The sequence below is a fragment of the Odocoileus virginianus genome, chromosome 7 (genome assembly GCF_023699985.2).
Source record: "Odocoileus virginianus isolate 20LAN1187 ecotype Illinois chromosome 7, Ovbor_1.2, whole genome shotgun sequence".
NCBI lineage: Eukaryota > Metazoa > Chordata > Mammalia > Artiodactyla > Cervidae > Odocoileus > Odocoileus virginianus.
This window is the reverse complement of record NC_069680.1, coordinates 50,107,726-50,123,656: the sequence shown is the minus strand read 5'-3', so window position 1 is coordinate 50,123,656 and position 15,931 is coordinate 50,107,726. Positions and strand designations below refer to the sequence as shown.

Here is a 15,931-nt window from a genome sequence, read left to right as displayed (position 1 = left end):
ATAACATCAGCACTCCTACACTGGCTCACTGAGAAATGGGAGCGTGTGGAGAACACTTAGCGTAGTGTCTGACACATCGCCACCACCAGCAGCAACACTGTGATTTTGAGCATAGTATTTGAAGTATTATTCTTGCTAAAAGCCTCACTTGTTAGGGGAGAAATGGCAATAGACCAGGTAGGGAGAATGTTCATAATACTAGTACTAGTAGTGGTTGTAGCAGCCATAAAAGTAATGCCATCTTTGGAGCAGATGCCAAGCTGAGCACTTTTATTTCATGTATTCTTATGTCAAGAAAAGTGTTTTTGTCCCTGTTTTACAGAAGGGGAAACCAAGACTTAGAGACAAGAAATAGCTGGTCCAGATGATAGAGCTAGCAAATGAGGAAAGGCAGAATTTCAGCCCCAAAGCTCTTCACCCTTCCATCTGTCTCACTCTGATGATGTTAGGGGTTCATTTTTCTCATCCTTCTTATAATTCGTTACTCCTATAAAAATTAATAAGAACTAACATTGTACTAACATACAAGCTATTTCCTATCCGATTGTCTTCAACCTGCTGAAAGCTTTTGCCAGTTTAAATAAGGCAGCTCTTGTCACTCTAGAGCTGTGTGTGTTCTTATTGCCAGAATAGCATCCTTGGGTTTCAGCAGACCCAAGGGCTTGTGTGGCATTTAGAATGACAAAGTTAAGCACTTCTCTAAGTCATGTATAAACAGGGCATGCCGATGTGAAAAAAAAACCTCAGTGTCTGTAAGATGCAGTCTTCTGGTTTCATTTCTCTAACTCACAGAAAACCTCATTAAGTCACGTCTTCTAATTAGGACATTTGGAAAATTCACATCAGGGTAGTGTTTGAAGTTTGTCTTGGTGCCATTGTTCAGAAATTTCCTGATGCTGCTGAAAATAAGAAGATTGGGGCAATGTTTAAGCAATTTAAGAGGACAAATTACAGTATTTTCAGCCTCCTTCAAGCAATTCCAAAGCACCATTTACATTGAAACAATGACTATGGTAATTACAAATGATGCTAATTTATCGGTTAAAGATCAGTGGAGACCTCAGACCCTTGTTGTTAACCTTGTCTGAATTACCATATGTGATTTAAGATAGTCGCATTGTGCCTTTGTTTAAATTTCAGACCTTTTGCTGATTGAAAAAAGCATTTACTCCCAGTCATTCCTAATTAGTGAGGCCTCCTAGCATTCTGAGCTGAAGGCTGCGGCAGAATTTGATTGTACTTACTAGGATGCCTGGACTGTTGTTCATACCGGAAAGCCCATGCTCCCCTCTGCAGGGGCTGATGGATGGCTTGTTGTAGGAGGTCTGAGCTGGACTGGTCTTCATAAAGAGCTTAATCAGAAACAAGTGCTAGTTGCCTCCACAAACACATTGTGGGTTCCAAATCTCTAGTAATATGTAATATCCAGCATCTAGCCTTTTGTGTTACAGAGTCCTCTCCCTTCCCACCTTAAGCAGGGTCTTCCTAGGTCAGAGTTCTCTCAGGGATGTAGCAGAAATAGCAGGTGAAAGTAAGATGCCCTGGAACACAGATAGGATCTGATTTTGCCTGGTCAAAACAATAAAGGATCAGTAAGCCTCAGTTGCTGAGAACTAGCTGCAAATCATAACCATAAATCATGTTCTTTAGGAACCTGGTTGAGATAGAGGTATTGATTAGCAACTTAGAGGTCAAGTTAAAAAACAGCAGCAGCCACCATTGTCTGAAGGAGGCCGTGATGCCTGCTTCCTGGCTATGACAGATCACTGAAGAAAGGCAGATATAGTCTTGAGGTTCTTGATGGGCTGAGAGCATGACCTGGAGAATGGATAGCTACCTGCTGGCAAAGAGAAGTGGGGGTAGCAGTGAGGAATCACCCTTCTGGAATCATTTCCTGCATGCAGTCCCTGTACATGTCCAAAGCTGATAGGAGGCAGAACCAAACATGGTGTGACTAAAGGTAGAACACAATAGAATGGATTGCTTTCAATGCTTCTTTGTAGTGCTAGCTAATTTAGGCAGCAAGAAAGCAGATCCTAGCCAGTGGCACATGTATACCTCTCGTATCAGTGATGGTAACTGCTTTACAGCATACTTACCTGTCCCATTAATACCTTTCCTTAGATTTGTATTATGATGTAAATTTTGACTTTTGTATTGTAATTCTGCCATGTATATGTAAGATATCCTGTCTGACATCTTAAATATTTCCTTTTGGATTATCCATGGAGACCTGTTCAGCCTCGTGGGTCCGCTGCAGGGAATAGAGTGAGCGCTGAATACTGCGGTGCAGCGTCAGCACACTCTGCTCTCTGCATTTGTGTGCTGAGATGGCCTTGACACCATCTGAATTTATGCGTGACCCTTGCTCTCTTAGCAAATTATCCTGGCTCTCTTGGGAAAGAGAGTGTGACTAAGACACACCAGAGCTGCTACTGATTGTCATTCCAGTCAGGAGCATTTATGCACTTTAGTAAGTAAAAGCCAAATTATATTATTGGATGCCTGCAAAATTCCTTTTTATTGATTGAAGAAGATAGATGAATACTTTGCTGGCTAAGAGTTTTTTCATCAAATGTAATGGACCACCTAACTTAATCTTCACTCTTGTCATTGACCTTTCTCTTGTAAATTATTATTTACCTTCCCATTTGGGGAAGATAATTGAATAAAACATCCTTCTATTGGTCTTGGTAGGTAGTACTTTTTGTTTTTGATCTCTGAAAGGATTAGGGATTTTATGTGTTTGAGTGTAATACCTCATTTGTTTCCAGAAGTATTTCAGGAGGTTTAATGACATGTAAGAATGAAAAAGGAAAAGTAAACGTTACCAAGCAGCTAAAAAAGACTAGTGAATACAACTGGAGAATAAATGTCAGTCTCTAAGCACTTTGATATATTTGGTATTAATAGAAAGGGAAGCTGGGTTATATAGTTTTCACTTTTTGACAAAGGAAATATTAATTATCTATAGAGTCACTTTGTGTGTGAAATAACTCAAATACAATTTATATACCATGTGAATCCTTCTGTTAAGAATAGTGAGTTTGGGGGACTTCCTTGGTGTCCAGTGGTTAAGACTTCTGTGCTGCCGTTGCAGGGGGCATAGGTTCAGTCCCTAGTCAGGGAACTAAGATCCTGCATGCCACACAGTACAGCTAAAAAAAGAAAACTTAATAAAGAATGGTGAGTTTTATAGTTGATATTATCTTTAGTAACTACATTTCAAAAGGTTCAGTTCCTACTATCCTATACAGCCTAAATCTCCATCTGTGAAGGCACCCTGTCCAGGGATGCTGAGAGACCGTGGCTCAGCTATTCAGCTGTGTGATGTTCCGATTGCATGTGATAGATCTTGGCATGTATGTCACAGTTAACATGTCCAGTTGTACTGCCTTTCTAGACATTTTGAACAGTTTTAGCAGAGGTTTGGCCACTTTTGGAACTCAGTTAAGTCATAAGAAAGGCTACTTTATCTAAAGTATCTTAATTTTTGATTAAAGTGAGAGCAGTGGTTTTAGACAGTTGAATTACTAATCCCATTGATGGTAACATACAAGTGTCAGATTTTACATTCAGCCCAAATAAGAGGTCGACACGGGGTCAGCACAATGTCCATGGATAAACATTATCAGATTTCCTTTCTCAGTTAAATTACACCTAGGAAATATTAAAGTGCTTCTGCTATAAGCTACACCTGGAGGTTCAGACTCAATTAACCCACTGTCCTGATGCTATTAAATTGTTGAGGCCCCAAAATGCTCAACCATACAACACAGACGCTCCCCTAGTTCTTTAATGTATGTGCATTATCTGAACAATCCCATTCGGGCTGAAGTAGAAGCATCATGAAGTAGGCCTCCCGCACCCTGTGCTTTTTCTCCCTGCAGGACTTCGAGCTCCTCAACGGCAGATTTATGTGTTACTACACATTTTGGAATTCCTGGCATGTAACCCATTACCTAGCCCTGGGAAGGACTATTATATTGGGTGGGCCAAAAAGTTCATTCAAGCTTTTCTGTAACACATTATGGAAAAATCTTAATGAATTTTTGGCCAACCCTATATTTATTGAATTCAAGAATGAATGAACAAATAACTTTCAGGCCTCCTTATCCACTACTCCTGGGCACCCAGTACCTGTTTAAACCTGCTTTCTTCAAGCCCCAGTCCTCTTCCTGATCTGTCAGAATTTCAGACTGAGCTTCAACATGGTGTCAGGGTCCCACTTCCCAAACTGATATGAGCTGCATGAAGGAAGATGAGAAATCCATAGAATTCTAATAGAGATGTATAGGCAGGTGTCTGACAGGTATTGACTGTCAGACACTGAGGGGCAAATTGGTTTCAAACTGAGCAGCACAGTTGACCTTGGAAGACAAACCTAGGACAAAGGGTTAGTCACCAAGAGCTGCTGCCAAGTTTTGTTCGGTTAAGGATGTTTGAAGTAATGCCTCAGTTTATGAGCTATCAAGGCCACTGCCAGACAGAGCTAGGAATGGCATCAGCTACTCAAACATGAAGAGTTGAGCATAGCTCCAGCAGGAAGGTGACTTTTTGTCGTGTTTTTATAAGGGTCCAGGGCTTCTGGAGACTTTGCTTTGGTTTGTGTGGCGCTGTCATTGCAAATACAGTTTTAAAAAATACTCTCCCTGAATTCTACAGTCCTATTTTTTTAATAGATGTCATTCCTCAACTTGGATTGAGCCAACATACACACACATTCATTTTTATTGATATGTTTTTCAAATATAATACAGTGTTTATCTCCTAATATAGACTCAGTAGCATTAAAGATACTTTTTAAATGGGTTATATAAACCTCTTCTGGAATGAAAATGAAGATTGGGGAGCACTTAGCAAAGGAATGTGAGTTATGGGAAAGTCACCATGTGGCTAATTCATGAAGCATATTCTTGTTGCCATGGTGATATTAACATCTCAGGAAGAACAAAATCAGTAAGGCAAGGGCAGCGTGGTGGGGGTATAGGCCTTTTATAGAGGATTGCTCTAAGCGTGCCACGCACTCTTATTCCTGCCTTTTTCATTTAATTCCCCAAATGCCACATCAAAGGAGGTTTGCCTATGTAATTTTTTAAGGGATATTTTTATCTTAGATCCATTAGTACATTGGACCTTATTAACATCTTACTGTGTGGAGTGGGATCTGTGTTGTTCATGTTTGAAAAGGTGAAGTTTCTGAGCTGTAGCAGACTGAGGTGAGGAGAAACGTCCTCAGACACATGCGGGCGCCCTGGCTCTCATCCTGGCTGTGACATCAGTAATTGATCTGGTCCAGGGCAAGTCTCTTCACCATCCCACTGCAGATTTCTAGTCGCCAGGTGAGAGAGAGATCAGTCGGCCACACGCCCTTGCCTTCTTTCTGCTCGACCACCTTGTCTGACAGTGATGGAGGCCATTCACAGTAGAGAGTCGGTGTAGAGCAGTGTCAAAGCGAACAGCACTGCAGTCAGACTGTGTTCATATGCTCCTGGGCAAGTTATTTGTGCTTCAACTTTATCATCCATAAAATGGGTCCAACAGTAATATCCAATGCACAGCATCATTGTGACTGCACAAAATGATCCATATAAATTACTCAGCCCACGGACCAGTGTCCTAGCCACATTTGTGGCAGTGGTGATTAATGCTTGCCTCCGCAAGGAGACCCATCATTGTAAGACACGTTCACCTGTCAAGTGTAACATGTGTCAGATGAGTGGTGTCATGGTTACTCTCTCAAATACTTCCAGAGCTAGTCAGACATGATGCTTCCCAGAATGTTGGAGTTACATTGTTTGCATCCGTGTTTGTCAGCATGAGAAAGTCAGTCTTTGCCAAGCTATTAATATGATATTGTTTGAGACAGTAAGAATACCAATACAAAAAAAATCACAGAAATTGGAAAGTTCATATTTCCCTTTGTTTCACTTTTCCTCTTTGAATATTCACCCTGCTCCCTACAGTGCTGCTCTAGAATTGTTGCTCTGAGAACATTTTTAAATGACCCAAATAAATCCTATTTTGAAATTCTGTGAAATAAAGTTCTATTAAGGTAGGAGTTAGCAGAGCTCCTTTTATTCATTTACACTTTAAAAGGGAATTATTCATTAACTGTAGACTTTTCATTTCCTCCAGTGAGTGCAAATAGCAGCCGAGGGCCACTGCACTGCCCCCCCCACCCCTGCTGAAATGTGGACCACTGTTCACACTCCCTGTTGTCAGAAGGAACTCTTGGGTGAACTCAAGTGCAACCTTGCCTTCTCCTGGGCATCATAGTTCTTCCATGAGAAAATCTTGTTCTTCTTCCTCTGGCAGTCTGAAGAATATACAGGAAGGGTGAAGGGACACTTAGAGGGAAGCATTTAGGACTTTGCAGAACCAAAATGTTGCAAAAGATAAATTTGGAAACACATGCACAATCATTTAAAGGCTCTTTCCCAAATCAAAGTAGTAGATTTCAAGAAAACTAGTTCGGGTAGGAGATCAGCCTGTCCCTGCGTAGTTGAAAAAAAAACTGAAAAGCTAAACTGGGATAGATTAGCGCTTAGTTCACTCTAAGCGATTAGAGTGAACTCCAAGAACTGGAGACTGAGGCCCATTTGTACGTATGCAATGAGGCTGGAGATGAATGGTGAGTCCATGCCAGTGGGAGGGGACTCCCTGAAAACCCACCTGGACTGAGGGCACTGGTCCGGATCCTAAAAGTGGACGGGAGTAATTGCAGGGTTTGGGGTTGGTTTATTTGTTTGTTTTTTAGATAATCAGCATAATACATTTTGTAAGTTTGAGGTATAAAACGTGTTAGTTTGTATATTACAATCCAATTACTACAGTAGTATTAGCTAATAGCTCTGACATGTCACATAATTATTTCTTTTGGGGATGAGAACAATCAAGATCTAGTCTCAGCAACTTTGAAGCTGGTAATACAGTATTACTAACCATGATCACTATGCTGTGCATTAGATCTCCACAACTTATTTATCTACTATTTGCAAGTTCATACCTATAAACAACATCTTTCCAACTTACCCGCCACCTCCAAGCCCTGGTCCCCACCATTCTACTCTCTGTTCTTAAAAGTCATTGCAGGACTTTAATGGAGAAGTGGAATGATGGCTGGCATGTAACAGGAGAGGGCTGGGATGGCTGAGTCCCCTTCAGAGACATCTCCATGCCAGCAACAGTGTCCCAACCAGAAGCCAGTGGAGCCAATGCTGTTCCTTCAGAGGCAGCGCTGCGGTATTGATCATCTTTCTGCAACCGAGAGATGGAGAGATGGGAATGTCCCCGGATGGGGAAGAAGGGCCCAGCAGTTCGGGCTCAGTCTGGGACTCGTCTGCAGAGGGCATCAGGCTTCCCCTGTGGTGCATCCCTCAGAGTGGTTGGACTAGGAGACTCTGAGGGTCTTTTTGCTCTTATAACTGAGAATTGAAATATGAGGTGGAAATAACTTATCCAAAATTCAGATCAATTTAGGAAATAGCTTTCATTTATTAAGTTTCCTACACATTATTTCATTTATTCCTCACAGTCATCCTGGGAGATGTGGGTATGGGTTTCATTTTACACCAGAGAGAAGAAGTTAAGTAACCTGTTTCAGTTAAATCATACAGCTTCAAGGTGGTAGAGCTTGAGCTAAGAACAGCAAACTAAGTCAGTCAAGTAAAATTAGACAGTATAATCAAGTAAAATAAACTGCATTCAAGCTATGTAGTTCATAATATTCCAGCATTGGAGGAAGTGTGTACCAGGCTTTGAATTTAATCCAGGGTCATCCCAGGAAAACCAGAACTTTCCTGGATTGGCTGGCTATTTGTTCTCTGCCTGTGCCAGTTGCAAAATAAATTCAATATATTTTTAAAGACTTTGAAGGGTTTTTTTTTTTCATTTGCTAAAAAACCCATCACATTTTTAAGGATGTTTTAATTGAAAGATTGTGAAAGTGTTAGTCTCCCAGTCATGTCTGACTCTTTGTCCATAAGGTCTTATGGACTGTAGCTCACCAGGCTCCTCTGTCTGTAGGATTTCCCAGACAAGAATACTGGAGTGGGTTGCCATTCCCTGCTCCAGGGGATCTCCCTACCCAGAGATTAAACCCAGATCCTCCTGCATTGCAGGCAGATTCTTTATGGTCTGAGCCACCAGGAAAGCCCTAATTAAAAGATTAGCAAACTTAAAAACTGAAAAATTATCAGATTCATTTTTAAAGATAATGCATTCAACTTTTCCACTACATTTTATTTATCGTCTCTATCAGTTCTGCATTGTTGAATTCCTAATGATCATGCTTTGAAATAGACTCTTAATACTTAGAGACTTAATGGCTATATGACAAAAAGGTATCACACATTTCCCTCAGGTGATTCTTCTGATCAACCATATTAAACAACATGGACTGAAGCTGTGCTATAAAATCTTTATTGTAAATTGTCTAAGGTTGAGTCACAGAAATCTCATTAATTCTTTTGCTTGTAACAACTGCCTTTATATTTATAAGCCCTTAATATTATATCCTTGAATTTCTATCATATTTACAGCTTACAAAATACTTTCCTACAGTGCATCATTTGAGTCCCACAAGAATAGATATTTTTACAGATGAGAACTGAAGTCCCAAGAAGTTCCTTGTCCCAGATCCTACTAAGCATAAGATAGAAGAATCAAACATTTGAATCAGAGCTTCTAACTCATTTTTTATGCCTCAGTTTGTGACCATCAGCCCCCAGCTCAGTACCAGATGGAACCTGAGGCTGAAATGTTGGCCTCTGGGTAGCTGTGGACTTCATGGTCCCCAGAGGAGCTCCATCTCCTCAGAACAAGTACATTACACATAGATAAGGCCATTTGCAGTAAACTGGCTTTTTTTTTTCTTATCAATCCATCATTCTTTAGAAATTTCAAAAACATTATTTTCATTTTTTAAAATGTTTGAAACTTCAGCAAGAATCTGATTTATTGGAAGGCCAAATGAGGGCAAGATAGCTGAGGAACTAAGAGTGTCATGTTCACTGACATCTCCAAACCTTGCAGAGTGATTTACTTTCTGGAAGGGAAATAAAAATATTCAACACAGAAGTTACTTCAGTTTTAGATTTATCAGAAATGACATGAGTTTGGAAAATTTATAATTATAAAGTACCTTCATATTTTTGTTTTTAACAAATTTTACTAATAGAGTAAAAAGATAGACTGTTTTAAAGATGGACTAGTTAGGGAAAAAAGAGACTGTTTTAGTAAAGTTACACCATTCATTAGAAAGATTCCTGAAAATCTAGTATCATTAACTCATTTTTAGTAATTAAACATTTAAAAACAACTTTCCTCAATGTATAAAAAACAATTTATTATTTAATAATTGAATTTTTCATCCCCCCTTTAGTTCAATTACTATATGTCCCTCTATTCTTAGAAACTTACAGCTGCGAAGGGCTTTCTTTACTGTCAACACAGAGCAGGCTCCTTTTGAATCAGCACTAATAGTGATATAATTAAAGAAATATGAGATCCATGAGTTCTTTAAAATGTCACAGTTGAACTAGCCACTCTTTTAGAGACTGAATATTTTTATGGCTTTCGTGTGTGTGTGTGTGTATGGTGAAGGGCAGTATATCATATATACGTAGGGTGCCAATCAAGGAGAATGGGCTTCTCTGGTGGCTCAGTGGTAAAGAATCCATCAGCCAATTCAGGAGACGCAGGTTCAATCCCTGGATCAGGAAGATCCTCTGGAGAAGAAAATGGCAGCCCACTCCAGTATTCTTGCCTGGGAAATCCCATGAGCAGAGGAGCCTGATGGGCTACAGACCATGGGGTCACAAGAGTCCAACATAACTTAGTGACTAAGCAACAAGCAAGGAGGATGGGCAGCTAATGCTCAGAAGACCTGAACTTCTTGATGGCTTTTGGGCAAGGGGTTTTAAATGCAACATTAAGGGTGAGGGTTGCAAGGTGTGTGATCAACTGGATCCTTCTGTTTGGTTGTCGGTGAGGTAGCAGAGTAAGGTTAGAACCAGAAGACTGATGCTTTATAGCCCTTTCCTTTTGGTTGGAAATTGTCTGCAGGCAGTGTTTTGAGTATAGGGACTATGTTACTTGGATTCAGAGCTAGAGTTGGTGTTTGCTCAAGTTGGAAGAGACTCACTATCTGGATATATTTGTCCTATATGACCTACTGGAAAGAACCAGTACAGTTTTTGGAATCACAACTCAGGTTCACATCCCAACTCTGGCATTTTCTAGCCATGGGACCTGTAGCTCCTTTCAGCTTCACTAATTGCTGAACTGTGAATATGAGCTAATGCATCTCTTTCATGGGTTGTCATGGAGAATAAATGAGGTGACATATGCCTCATTAGGCCTGCACCAAGTAAGAGCCTAATAATTGGTGGAGTCTGTCTTTTGAGGTTTTTTGTTTTTGTTTTTTTTTTTCATTTGAATGAAACAAACCTCATTCTCAAGTAAAATGAAGAGTTGCTTGGTCTAAGTCAGTGCCTGTGTGCATGTATGCTCAGTCATATCCAACTCTTTGTGACTCATGGACTGTAGCTGCCAGGCTCCTCTGTTCATGGGACTCTCCAGACAAGAATACTGGAGTGGGTTGCCATTTCCTTCTCTGGTCTAAGTCAATAGGTATCACTTTTTTAGCAGAACTTTTGTTTTTTCTAAAACATTATTACAGGATCAAAAGGCAGTTTTGATTTCAAAACTATTTCAATTCTCAGTGGCCAACAATTTTTCATCATTTATGGAATTATGGCTTCTTCCCTCATAGCTCAGTCAATAAATAATCTGCCTGCAATGCAGGAGACCCGGGTTTGATTCCTGGGTTGGAAAGATCTCTAGAGAAGTAAATGGCAACCCACTCCAGTATTCTCGCCTGGAGAATCCCATGGATAAAGGAGCCTGGCAGGCTACGGTCTGTGCGGTCACAAGAGTCAGACATGACTTAGTGAGTAAACTACTACTATGGAATTATGGAGACCCTGAAATGAATACTAAAAAAATATTTGGAAAGAATATATTAAACACCCATTAGGATGGCTACTATCAAAAACAGGAAGGGAGGGATGAGGGAAGAAAGGGGGAAAGAGACAAAGGAAGAAGAGAAGGAAAGAAAGTTGTTGACAAGGACATGGAGAAATTGAAACCCTTGTGCTCTGTGGAAAAGTGAAATGCTATAGCTGCTTGGGAAAAGAGTTATAGAGATTCCTCAAAAGGTTAGATATAGTCATCATATGATATAGCAATTCCACTTCTAAATACTATACACACACACACACACACACACACACACACACAAAAGCTTTGTAAGCAGACTCTCAAATATTGTATAGCGGGTTCACAGCAGCATTATTCACAATAACCAAAATGTAGAAGCAACCCAAGTGTCCACTAACAGACAATGAATAAACCAACTGTTGCATATGCGTACATACAATGAAATATTGTTCAACCTTAGAAAGGCAGGAAATTCTGACATATGCTACAGCATGGATGAACCTTGAAGGTGATATGCTAAGTGAAATAAGCCAGTCACAAAAAGACGAATATTGTATCCTGCCATGTAGTATATGAGATAACCAGAGTAGTCAAATTTAGAGTGATAGGAAGTAGAATAGTTTGACATGACCTGGGGAAGAAGGAAATAGGGATATGTAATGAGTACAGAGTTTCAGTGTTGCAAGATGAAAAAAGTTCTGGAGGTTGGTCACACAACAATATGAATGTACTTAACACTACTTCAGTTCAGTTCAGTAGCTCAATTGTGTCAGCAAAGTAATGTCTCTGCTTTTTAATATGCTGTCTAGGTTTGTCATAGCTTTTCTTCCAAGGAGCAAGTGTCTTTTAATTTTATGGCTGCAGTCACCATCTGCAGTGATTTTTGGAGCCCACAAAAATAAAGGTTGTCACTGTTTCCATTGTTTCCCCATCTGTTTGACATGAAGTGATGGGACAGGATGCCATGATCTTCATTTTTTGAATGTTGAGTTTTAAGCCAGCTTTTTCACTCTCTTTCACTTTCATCAAGAGGCTGTATAGTTCCTGTACACTTTCTGCCATAAGGGTGGTGTCATCTGCATATCTGAGGTTATTGCTATTTCTCTCAGAAATCTGGATTCCAGCTTGTGCTTCATCCTGTCCTGCAGGATGATAATGTACTCTTTTAGCTTTTTTCTTGTTTTTCTTTTCTTTCTTTCTTTCTTTTTTTTTTTTTCAAATACAGTATGGAAAATAGCAGTTCCTAGAGACTTTGGGATTTGTGCCCGCTGGCAGGGAAGAAGTGCTTGGAGCAACTGGGGCAGGATTATTAGGAAAATTCTGAAATACCTATGTTGTTCTAATTGGGCCTTTTGTAAGACTTCATCATCTAATTCATATTCATGTAATAAGTGTTCTGCTTGTTGCCAAATATCAGGAGGGCTAGAATTACCTTGTAATGCAGAATCACGGCTTCAATGAGAGCCCATAGGGGCCAGAAATCTATCGGAATATTTTTTCCCTGTCTGACAGCTCGTTCAACATTCTCTTTGACCTGATGCCAAATTTCTAAATCAAAACTACCTTCATCAGGGAACCAAGGGTTACATTCAACCACTGTCTGAAGGCAAGCCTCTATTTGCTGGCATGAAACCGAAAATCCCTGAACTTTAAATAAGTGATAAAGTAAAGTAGGAAAGTGAGGGGGCTTTCCCGTCGATTGACCCATGTCTTAGTGCTTACCAGCCTCAATAGGCCCTCTGGGGTCACTCTGTCTGAATCCACGTGTACCAAGTCCCTGTTTCTGGGCGCCACTTGTTGGTCCTTTATTGAACCGGAACCTAGTGGTCCGGAGTCGTCGATGAGAGAGTGAAAGAGGAAAGAGGCTAATATTCCCTGGGTTACGCAGCCGGCTTTCGCGCTCCAGGGAATCAGCCAGAAATAGATATATATAGAGAGAGAAAGAGAGAAAGACACAGGGACCCAAGCTCTGATGGAGCAAAGGTGTTTTAATCAGCATGGTGTGTGCATATATACTGTTTTACAAGGTAGTTATTCTCAGCAAAGATTAAGACTAAAATTCCAGATTTACAAAACACAAGGCGATCCCTATTAAAGAGAGAAGAGGGCACTTAGCACCATAATGAGAAACTAACAAAGGACGTGCCTGGATTCCCCAGCTCATGGGGGGATGGGGGAGGCGTGCCTCTCCTCTTAATTCCTGAATATTCAGGAATTAATAAGGACCAAAGGATTCCTGACAGATCTGAAACAGCACACAGGAAGCCTCCTGTTAAATGCTTCCTGACAATGTTCTCTGCATAGAAGTTAAATAAGCAGGGTGACAGTATACAGCCTTGACTCCTTTCCCGATTTGGAACCAGTCTGTTGTTCCATGTCTGGTTCTTACTGTTGTTTCTTGACCTGCATACAGATTGCTCAGGAGGCAGTTCAGTTGATTTGGTATTCCCATCTCTTTCAGAATTTTCCAGTTTATTGTGATCCACACAGTCAAAGGCTTTAGTATAGTTAATGAAGCAGATGTTTTTCTGGAATCAAGAATTTTCCACACTTAGTAATTTAACACTACTTAGCTGTACATTTAAAAGTGGTTAAATATAGAAAATTTGTATGTATTTTACTAAAATTAATTTTTTTCATGTAAAGCATATACTGGAGATGTAAAGACAGTACCAAAACCCAGTCAGCCCTAACATCCAGTGATACAGAGGTAGAAGATGAGTTTGTGATTGAAAGGAGAGTCCAAGACCAGTTTTCATCCCAGTTTTCCTGCCCCTCGGGAAACAGCCAGGATTGCGTATATGACAGAGGTTGTGGGTGAGAAGGAGGTGTGAAATATTTACTCTCAAGATGCTCTGTATTCTCCCACTACTAAGTCATTTGCAGAACTAGAGGGAAACCTGGCAGTATCTTATCTAAATTGATGATGAGCCATCATCTGTTAATCCAAGTGAAAGCCTCTGACGGTATTAATGATACACAGTCTCATATTATCCTTAGAAAAAATAAATAAATCACTTGAGGTCTTCAGAGCAGAAAAGATCCAAACTCTCAGAGCCTATTTCACAACAAACATCCAATATCCAGACATTTGCTGCCACTTTCTGGGGGGGCCCAGCACTGTCTGGCGTCTACTCTGATGTAGTCTGGTTGGTCTCTCTGGGGAGTGGGGCTGAGGAAATGTCAGTGACATCAATATCTCAGTGTCAGTCTCAGCAAGGCCTGTGTAGACTCGATCTTTTTATCTATAGAGCACAGAGACAGAAGAGTTGTTGTAGACTGAGCAAGCAGCTAGGAAATCTCAAGAGAAAAAGACTTGATCCAAAAAGGCTATTTCATTTCATTAGAGCTTGATTAAGTGAGAGAACTCTGGACTTTGACTAACAGTGGTGGTCATCTTAATAATGATGGCTATAGTATAATGGGCTTTTCTGAGTGAATTTATACTTGTATTAATAATGGACCACCTAAAGTTGAGTTTTGTTGCTGTTAGAAAATGCCTACTTCTGTATCAGACTGTGAAGGCCAGGATCTTTTCTTACCTTATATTCCATTGTTTGAAATATTCCTGGATATATCCTTGAAATCGCAAATTCTTATCACTGAAAGAGTCATTTGTTTGCATGTGTTTTATGGATCATTTTTTTTAATTTTTAAAAACATTGAAGTATAGTTGATTAACAATGTTGTTAATTTCTTTTGTGCAGCAAAGTGGCATTTTTTTTCATTTTCTTTTCCATTCTGGTTTGTCACAGTATATTGAATATAATTCCCGGTTCTATACAATTGAACCTTGTAAGCCCAAATTTTCATTCTCTCTCTCCCCTATCTCACCTCCATGTTGTTTTATGGATTTCTTAAGGCATGAAAAAGTCAGGCATTCTTATAAAAACAAAAAAGGAGGTATTGATACATATTACAGCATGGATAAGTTTGAAAACATGCTAAGTAGAAGAAGCCAGACACGAAAGGCCTCATATTGTATGATTCCAATTGTATAAAGTGTTTGAAGTCAGAAAATCCATAGAGACAGAAAGTAGATTAGTGGTCGCCAGCGGGTTGAGGGGACAGAAAAAGTGACTGTTTAATGTATGGGGTTTCTTTCAGTGATTGTTAAAAAACACAGTTCAACTGAGTAAATCTGAAGATTTAATTGCCTTTATTCAGCAACAATTCATGAATCAGTCAGCATCCCATCTAACACATAGAAAGGTGCTCCCGGGAGCTGTATAGAGGAAAATACATTGTTAGGCAGAACGGGGTGGGAAAAGGATGTTTCTAACAGAGTGGATTGTTCCAGGCAAGGTCACCTTCCTTTAGGAGAAGGCTGATGTCTGTTAGGCAGATTACCTCCCTCGTGCTGACCAGGTAGTTCCAGATTGACTGGTTCAAGGTCACATTCCTGGGAGACACTGAACTACAATTGGTCAGGTCTTAAGTCTTGGTGGGTCTCAGCACAAGTGTTCTGTTTGGGGCCTGTTGTTTCTGTTTCTAACAGAAAGATGAAAATGTTCTAAGTTGATACTATGGCTGCACAGCTTTGTGAATATACTGAAAAACCACTGAATCTCACACTTTAAAATGGTCACCTTTATGGTTTGTGACTTACATCTCAGTACACCTATTGTAAAAATAAAGTATCCGAGAAGACTTGCAGTTGTCAGGGAGGAAGAAATTTTCCTCTATTCTTCTAGGTTCTTCTGGCTGGACTAAAAATTAAACTGACATGAGATAGAATAACAGGAGGAAATCAAACAAAAGTTTAATAACACGTGTACATGGAAGGGACCAGCAAAATTGAGATACTTGCCAAAATGGATGACATTCTCACTTTAAGTATCATCTTAAGACAAAAGAAGAAGCTGGGAGTAGGGGTTAGGGACTTCGGCAGGGAGAAAGACAATTCACATGGAGATGAAAATTCAAA

General features: G+C 40.0%; 1 protein-coding gene across 2 annotated transcripts in view; it reads left to right on the top strand.

Annotated features, from left to right (window-relative positions):
* Nucleotides 1–15,931, top strand: part of ANK3 (ankyrin 3) — a 366,464-nt gene that overhangs the window by 140,773 nt on the left and 209,760 nt on the right. The window lies entirely within an intron of this gene.